Genomic DNA, 8,881 nt, shown 5'->3' with positions numbered 1-8,881 from the left:
GAAGAAGACTTCTTGTCTTCTGTGTTATGGTCAGATGAAACAAAAATGTAATTGTTTGGTCACAATGATGTTTCCTTCATTTGGCGTAGAAAAGGAGAAGCCTTCAACCCAAAGAACACATCTCCACTGTCAAACATGGTGGTGTCAACCTAATGCTTTTGGGGTGTTTTTCAGCCAATGGACCAGGGAACTTAATCACAGTAAATGGCACCATGAAAAAAAGAGCAATACATGATGATTCTCAACGACAACATCAGGCAGTCTGCAGAGAAACTTGGCCTTGGGCACCAGTGGACATTTCAGCATAACAATGATCCAAAACACACAGGAAAAGGTGTTGAAGAAATGGTTACCAGACAACAACATTTTGGAGTGGCCCAGCCAGAGTCTAGACTTGAATCCAATTGAGAATCTGTGGAGGGTGCTAAAGATCAGGGTGATGGCAAGAGACCCTCCAACCTGAAAGATTTGGAGCTCATTGCTAAAGATGAATGGGCAAAAATACCTGTGGAGACATGCAAAAATCTGGTCTGCAATTATAAGAAGCGTTTGATTGATGTAATAGCCAATAAAGGCTTTTCTATTGATTATTGAGAAGGGTATGAATAATTTTGGCCTGGACACTTTTTGCTCAAATGTAATTAAAAGCTGAGAAATGTTTTTTCCCCCACAATAATGCCTCTTGTACATCGGCTTATTATGTTTCGGGAGACACCTATGTAATTTCCCGTCAAGAAATTACTTGCTGGTTGAATAAAAGCAACTTTTAGTCAAAATTTGCCTGGGGTATGAATAATTATGGGCTGCACTGTATCATTCCAAAGGGTTCACATACTTTTCTTGCAACTACATATATATATATATATATATGTATATATATGTATATGTATATATATATATATATATATATATATATACACACAGTAAACAGGCAGCACTCCAAAAATAAATAAAAATTTTATTTATTCACCCATGTGGATGCACAACGTTTCAGCTCAGCTATAGATCCTTTCTTAAATATATATATTAGAGATGAGCGAATCGAAGCTGACGAAGTGGAATTCGTTACGAAGTTCTGAAAAAAGTATATTCGCAACAAATGCAAATTTGCTTGCGCTTATTCCTAAAATGGCAGCTACACATGTGAGGACATGGGGCAAGGAACTCTGGGAAGACGGGATGACCCATAATGCCATGCATGCAGCCAATCAGCAGCCAGCTAGCCCTGTGATGTCACAGCCCTATAAATATGGTGACCATCTTGGATTCAGACATTTTCCAGCGTTCTAAATGCAGGGACAGACATGAGAAGGTGATAGGGACAGCAATAGGAAAAACCTTATTGTGAAAAAGAAAACTGAAAAAACTATTTATAAGTGCAGGGAAAGATAGGGAGGAATCAGTTCACAGCATCTTAGTGCAGGGAGAGACTTCAGAAGGCGCTAGGGACAGTGCTAGTAAAGCTAGTGCAGGAAAAGATTATTTGGGGATCCATATAGCCATTATACAGCTCTGTCATTCCAGTAATTTGTTCTTGGGGTGCAAGTTCTATGTTGAAAAGCCTTTAGTGGCCTATTTCAGTAGAAAAAGATAAATATACACGCACTTCACTCTTGCAGTTATTTGTGGTGAAAGCGTTTAATGGCCTATTTCAGTACAAAAAGAAAAATATATACGCATTTCACTGTTGCAGTTATTTGTGGTGAAGGCGTTTAGTGGCCTATTTGAGTACAAAAAGAAAAATATATTCTCAGTTCACTTCTACAGTTAATATGTTTTGAAAGCATTTAGTGGCCTATTTCAGAACAGAAAGAAAAATATACACACACTTCACTGTTGCAGTTATTTGTGGTGAAAGCGTTTAGTGGCCTATATCAGTACAAAAAGAAAAATATATACGCATTTCACTTCTGCAGTTATTTGTGGTGAAAGCGTTTAGTGGCCTATTTCAGTACAGAAAGAAAAATACACACGCACTTCACTGTTGCAGTTATTTGTGGTGAAAGTGTTTAATGGCCTATTTTAGTGCAAAAAAAATATATATACGCACTTCACTCTTGCAGTTATTTGTGGTGAAAGGGTTTAGTGGCCTATTTCAGTACAGAAAGAAAAATGTATACACACTTCACTGTTGCAGTTGTTTGTGGTGAAAGCATTTAGTGTCCTATTTCAAAACAAAAAGAAAAATATATTCTCAGTTCACTTCTACAGTTATACAGTGGGATGCAAAAGTTTGGGCAACCTTGTTAATCGTCATGATTAATTATAAATCGTTGCTTGTTATGATAAAAAATGTCAGTTAAATATATCATATAGGAGACACACACAGTGATATTTGAGAAGTGAAATGAAGTTTATTGGATTTACAGAAAGTGTGCTATAATTGTTTAAACAAAATTAGGCAGGTGCATAAATTTGGGCACCACAAAAATGAAATGAAATCAATATTTAGTAGATCCTCCTTTTGCATAAATTACAGCATGTAAAAGCTTCCTGTAGGTTCCAATAAGAGTCTGGATTCTGGTTGAAGGTATTTTGGACTATTCCTCTTTACAAAACATCTTTAGTTCATTCAGGTTTGATGGCTTTCAAGCATGGACATCTCTCTTTAAGTCACACCACAGATTTTCAATTATATTCAGGTCTGGGGCCTGAGATGGCCATTCCAGAACCTTGTACTTGTTCCTCTGCATAAATGCCTTAGTGGATTTTAAGCAGTGTTTAGGGTCGTTGTCTTGTTGAAAGATCCAGCCCCGGCGCAGCTTCAGCTTTGTCACTGATTGCTGGACATTGGTCTCCAGAATGTGCTGATACTGAGTGGAATCCATGTGTCCCTTAACTTTGACAAGATTCCCAGTCCCTTAACTGGTCACACAGCCCCACAGCATGATGGAACCACCACCATATTTTACTGTAGGTAGCAGGTGTTTTTCTTGGAATGCTGTGTTCTTTTTCCTCCATGCATAACACCCCTTGTTATGGCCAAATAACTCAATTTTAGTTTCATCAGTCCACAGCACCTTATTCCAAAATGAAGCTGGCTTGTCAAAATGTGCTTTAGCCCACCTCAAGCGGCACTTTTTGTGCTGTGGGCGGAGGAAAGGCTTCCTCTGTATCACTCTCGCATACAGCATCTCCTTGTGTAAAGTTCGCTGAATGGTTGAACGATGCACAGTGACTCCATCTGCAGCAAGATGATGTTGTAGGTCTTTGGTGCTGGTCTGTGGGTTGACTCTGACTGTTCTCACCATTCGTCGCTTCTGTCTATTCGAGACTTTTCTTGGTCTGCCACTTCAATCCTTAACTTGAACTGAGCCTGTGGTCTTCTATTTCTTCAATATGTTCCTAACTGTGGAAACAGACAGCTGAAATCTCTGAGACAGCTTTCTGTATCCTTCCCCTAAACCATGATGGTTAACAATCTTTGTCTTCAGGTCATTTGAGAGTTGTTTTGAGACCCCCATGTTGCTACTCTTCAGAGAAAATTAAAAGAGGAGGGAAAGTTACAATTGACTTTAATTTCTCATAATTGGATTCACTTGTGTATGTAGGTCAGGGGTCACTGAGCTTACCAAGCCAATTTGAGTTCCAATAATTAGTTCTAAAGGTTTTGGAATCAATAAAATGACAACAGTGCCCAAATTTATGCACATGTCTAATTTTGTTTAAACAATTATAGCACACTTTCTGTAAATCCAATAAACTTCATTTCACTTCTCAAATATCACTGTGTGTGTTTCCTATATGATATATTTAACTGACATTTTTTATTATAACAACCAACGATTTATACAGGAAAATCATGACAATTAACAAGGTTGCCCAAACTTTAGCATCCCACTGTATGTGTTGAAAGCGTTTAGTGGCCAATATCAGTACAAAAAGAAAAATATATACGCATTTCACTTCTGCAGTTATTTGTGGTGAAAGCGTTTAGTGCCCTATTTCAGTACAAAAACAAAAATATATACGCACTTCACTCTTGCAGTTATTTGTGGTGAAAGGGTTTAGTGGCCTATTTCAGTACAGAAAGAAAAATATATTCTCAGTTTACTTCTACAGTTATATGTGCTGAAAGCGTTTAGTGGCCTATATCAGTGCAAGAAGAAAAATATATACGCATTTCACTTCTGCAGTTATTTGTGGTAAAAGCGTTTAGTGGCCTATTTCAATACAGAAAGAAAAATATGCACGCACTTCACTGTTGCAGTTATTTGTGGTGAAAGTGTTTAGTGGCCTATTTCAGTACATAAAAATATATATATACTGTATATACACACTTCACTGTTGCAGTTATTTATGGTAGGCGTTTAGTGGCCTATTTCAGTACAAAAAGATAAATATATTCGTCGCTTTTAGAGGTATTTTAATTTGATTTTAATTTATTTAGTTTAACTAAAAGTATGTCAGACAGAAAAGTTCAAGGCCATGCAGAGGAGTGGCAGAAGCTTAAATGTTTCTGGCGCAGGCAGATGTCGCAGCAGAGTAAGGGGGCGTGGCATCAGGAGTCGCAGTGAGAGGTCTGAGTCCTCTGTGTCATCTAGCGGTCGTGTCTTGACCAGCAACCGAGCAGTTCTTGATTGGTTAACTCAGTCACACATGTGAGGACATGGGGCAAGGAACTCTGGGAAGGCGGGATGACCCAAAATATATAGAAAGCTGCATGTGTTCACATGGTGTGAATAGGGACTTAGGTGAGTCAGGGATCTGTTTATTTAGTTAGAGCCAAGCCGGGCGAGTGTTTGTTATTTTGTATTATTGTTTATGTTTATGCGGATGTCCCGCAATAAAGCACTGTGTTTGGATCTTAAACTTGGTGTCCTGAAGATATCTGTGAGAATGGCCCCCGAAAGAGAGCTGAGCCCCTACAATATATATATATATATATATATATATATATATAGAAGAATGGCAGCACCGACTATATGGTTAACGGATGGGTGCTATGTCCCAGGGTATAGGCTAATAACCCAAAAAATAGTAAAGAAAATTGGTATGTGGTAGAGTGCAGCGATGTTTCGGGTCATCCATAGAGCCTTTCTCAAGCAAAAAACACAAGTGACTTATACGTAGCATATATATAGCAAAACCAATTAATCAATCACATAAATACACAAGTGATAATTGTGATAAATACTAGCTAAAAATATATTTAAATTGCCTAAATGACATAACAAGTGATGTTTACAAGCTTCCAGCATACTGGAAACATAATATCAGTGACAATGTGACAGCGTATCCAAGTACATAATATCCATAATTAATAATTAGTGTCAACACTTGCGTGTACTTAATTATTCCAGGTGATGTAAATCAATATGATGACATGATGATCAGGGACAAAAGTGAGGAATACTATATATACTATATGTTCATACCGACCAGGTGTAACGGCAACCTTGTGTACCCAGGAGCCGAAATCTCGGCGTATGACACATTCTACTGCGCTTGCGCCAGGTTGCGTCAAACATCCATACAGAAAGTGGTCACCCGAACCGACGCTGGAGTGTGCGCACTCCAGCATTGCGATCATGGCGGCCATCTTTGAAATGGTATCTATGGTCCAACATAATGCGCACCTGTTAGATGCTATGTAAAATGCCATCTTGGAATTGGCATATCGCCCAATGCACCTCTATTATAAAGGTAAAAGTACATGTTGGTTGTCCTGGAACAAGGGGAGGTAACCTCTTGTCAAATAAGCCAAACCTCACCCATAATGGACCAATGTTGTATATGCATTCAATACGCTAATACCAATCGCCTATCATATTAGGTCCAAGAACAAGTTCCCGCACCAAAAAGCAAGAGGGTTCTCCTCATATTAACCGGGCTGTATAAACTGCATATCCATGTGACATTGGCGCAACCATGGTACCATGAAAAAAAATCATAAATTCATTCCATGTATGTTGAAATAAACAGAATTCTAGCATGTATTTGTCTAGATTGTTTGTTGGCCAGTGTGTCATTTCTCGCAATAGTTTGTACTTTCTCCTTTTGTGTTTGTAATAGGCTATGCGGGTAACCCCTTTTTTTGAATTTATCAGCCATTACCTCTAATATGTTGTCAAGTGTATTAGATTCAGAAACTATACGCTTTGCCCTCACAAACTGTGAGAATGGAAGATGTTTGACCATACTCCTGGGATGATTACAGTCAAAACATAAAATCATGTTTTTATCTGTGGATTTAATGCAGTGGCATAGGGATCGCCATAGCAGTTTTTTTTCCACACAATACAAACAGGCAGCCAGGCTCGAGCCGCGTAGTGTAGTGGGCGGCGCGGGCCTGGCTGGGGAGAAGGAGTCAGGACTGGAGCAGGGCGCACGCAGGGCCGGGCCTACACAGAGGCTGGGGAGGCTCCAGCCAGGCCACTGAGTAAGGAAGATTCGATCATATTCTAACCCCCAGGCGTTCCCATTGTGACGGGGACGTTTGCCTGGGGGTTAGACTATACCATCGGATCTGAGTTTTCACGATGGTATATTCAAATCCGATGGTATATTCTAACCCCCAGGCATTCCCATGGTGACAGGGACGCTTGCCTGGGGGTTAGAATATACAGGGCCACGCCGCTCACAAGAGCACATTTATAAACTAATTAGTAACTTGAACTTTAATAATTGACATTGCTGAATGCTGATCTCTTTACTTGGATTGGATACCTTACTCCGTCTTAGCTCCGGTAACGGTAACAGCAGGCAGTGCGGGCGGCGCTCACTCACTGATGTCATGCGCCTGCTCCTCCCACTAGGCGGCGCAGGCGCATGTGCCTGCTGTACCGTTACCAGAGCTAAGACAGAGTAAGGTATCCAATCCAAGTAAAGAGATCAGCATTCAGCAATGTCAATGATTAAAGTTCAAGTTACTGATTAGTTTATAAATGTGCTCCTGTGAGCATCGGGGAGGGGGATCTGTGGATGGCACTATTTAGGGGAGGGGGATCTGTGGATGGTACTGATTAGGGGAGGGGGATCTCTGGATGGCACTGATTAGGGGAGGGGGATCTGTAGATGGCACTATTTAGGGGAGGGGGATCTGTGGATGGCACTATTTAGGGGAGGGGGATCTGTGGATGGCACTGTTTAGGGGAGGGGCATCTGTGGATGGAACTGTTTAGGGGAGGGGGATCTGTGGATGGCACTGTTTAGGGGAGAGGGATCTGTGGATGGTACTATTTAGGGGAGGGGGATCTGTGGATGGCACTATTTAGGGGAGGGGGATCTGTGGATGGCACTGTTTAGGGGAGGGGGATCTGTGAATGGCACTGTTTAGGGGAGGGGGATCTGTGGATGGCACTGGTGGAGGGGCCATAAAATTATTTTTGCTATGGGGCCCATGCATTTCTAGCTACGCCCCTGGTTTAATGTATAAATTAGTATGTTATCTCCCATTCTGATATCTAACAGTAGTGTCCAAAAGTTGTATCTCAGAATCGGAATGTATCAAAGTAAATTGTAGGTCATTGTTTACACCATTAAGTATGGTGTGAAACTCAATCAGTTGAGACTCCTCATCCGTCCATATGAGGAAGATGTCGTCGATCTAATACACTTGACAACACATTGGAGGTAATGGCTGATAAAAAAAAAAAAAAAAAAAGGGGCTACCCGCATAGCCTAATACAAACACAAAAGGAGAAAGTACTAACTATTTAGAGGAATGACACACTGACCAACAAACAATCTAGACAAATACATACTAGAATTCAGTTTATTTCAACATACACAGAATGTAGTATGGATATCAATCAGATCATGAGACGCCATTAGGGTATTTTGAGTGGGTGTCTCGGCAACATTACAGAATTCAAATCCCCTCCATTGTTCTCGTACCGCAGACTGAGAAATCTGCGTGATCAACTGCCAAGGGTCGATGTTGGTCCTAAAAGTAGAATTACACAAACTACATTGACACAGCCAGGCTTGGCAAGTTTCCCTTGCCTATGTTATGTCAATTGTCACCACATTTGCAGGGGAAGTAGGTTCATACACCCGGATATGGGGGCAGTATACCCTATTTGTTTCCACCTTACGTGTGATTCTAATTTTGTTATTTACATACTAACATGTCTGTGCAAACTGCGATATGTGGGCGAGACGGTCACAGATTTGAAGACTCGCCTGAACAATCACTGACTGTCCATACGTAAAAAACGATGCAACTTACCTGTTCCCAAACACTTTACTGATTCTAATCACCTAGAAAAATATTTTGAATATTGGATAGTCGACCATGTCCCCATACCTAGGAGGGGTGGCAATAGAACGCTGCTATTGAAGAAAAGGGAGATGCACTGGATATATACACTTAATTGTCTTAAACCTTATGGTCTCAATGTTGAATATAAGCCGGGTCTTTTTAGATGAAGGGTTGGTTTACCCTCATAACTCTGGTTAATGCATTCTTATTAGAGGTGGGACGACGATTCCGTCGAATCCACAAATCCCTCGAATCTTACTTTGATACGCTGTCACATTGTCACTGATATTATGTTTCCAGTATGCTGAAAGTATGTAAACATCACTTGTTTTTCTCATTTAGGCATTTTTTATATGTTTTTTATCTAGTATTTATCACAATTATTACTTGTGTATTTATTTGATTGATTAATTGGTTTGGCTATATATGCTATAAGTCACTTGTGTTTTTTGCTTGAGAAAGGCTCTATGGATGTCGTTGCACTGTACCACATGGGTAAATAAACCTTTCACAACTTTTATATCTTTGGAGTGCTGTCCAATTTTCTTTACAATATATATATTTTGAGGGGTTATGCTCGGGATCACCTTTGCTGGGGTCAAAGGACACTTGTCTATTCCATCCAATTCAGATCAAACACGGGGTATAAGTTTTAAGCTGACTTGTAGCCAGGTT

This window comes from Bufo gargarizans, chromosome 8 (genome assembly GCF_014858855.1).
Source record: "Bufo gargarizans isolate SCDJY-AF-19 chromosome 8, ASM1485885v1, whole genome shotgun sequence".
Lineage (NCBI taxonomy): Eukaryota > Metazoa > Chordata > Amphibia > Anura > Bufonidae > Bufo > Bufo gargarizans.
Note: the sequence above shows the minus strand (reverse complement) of the source record.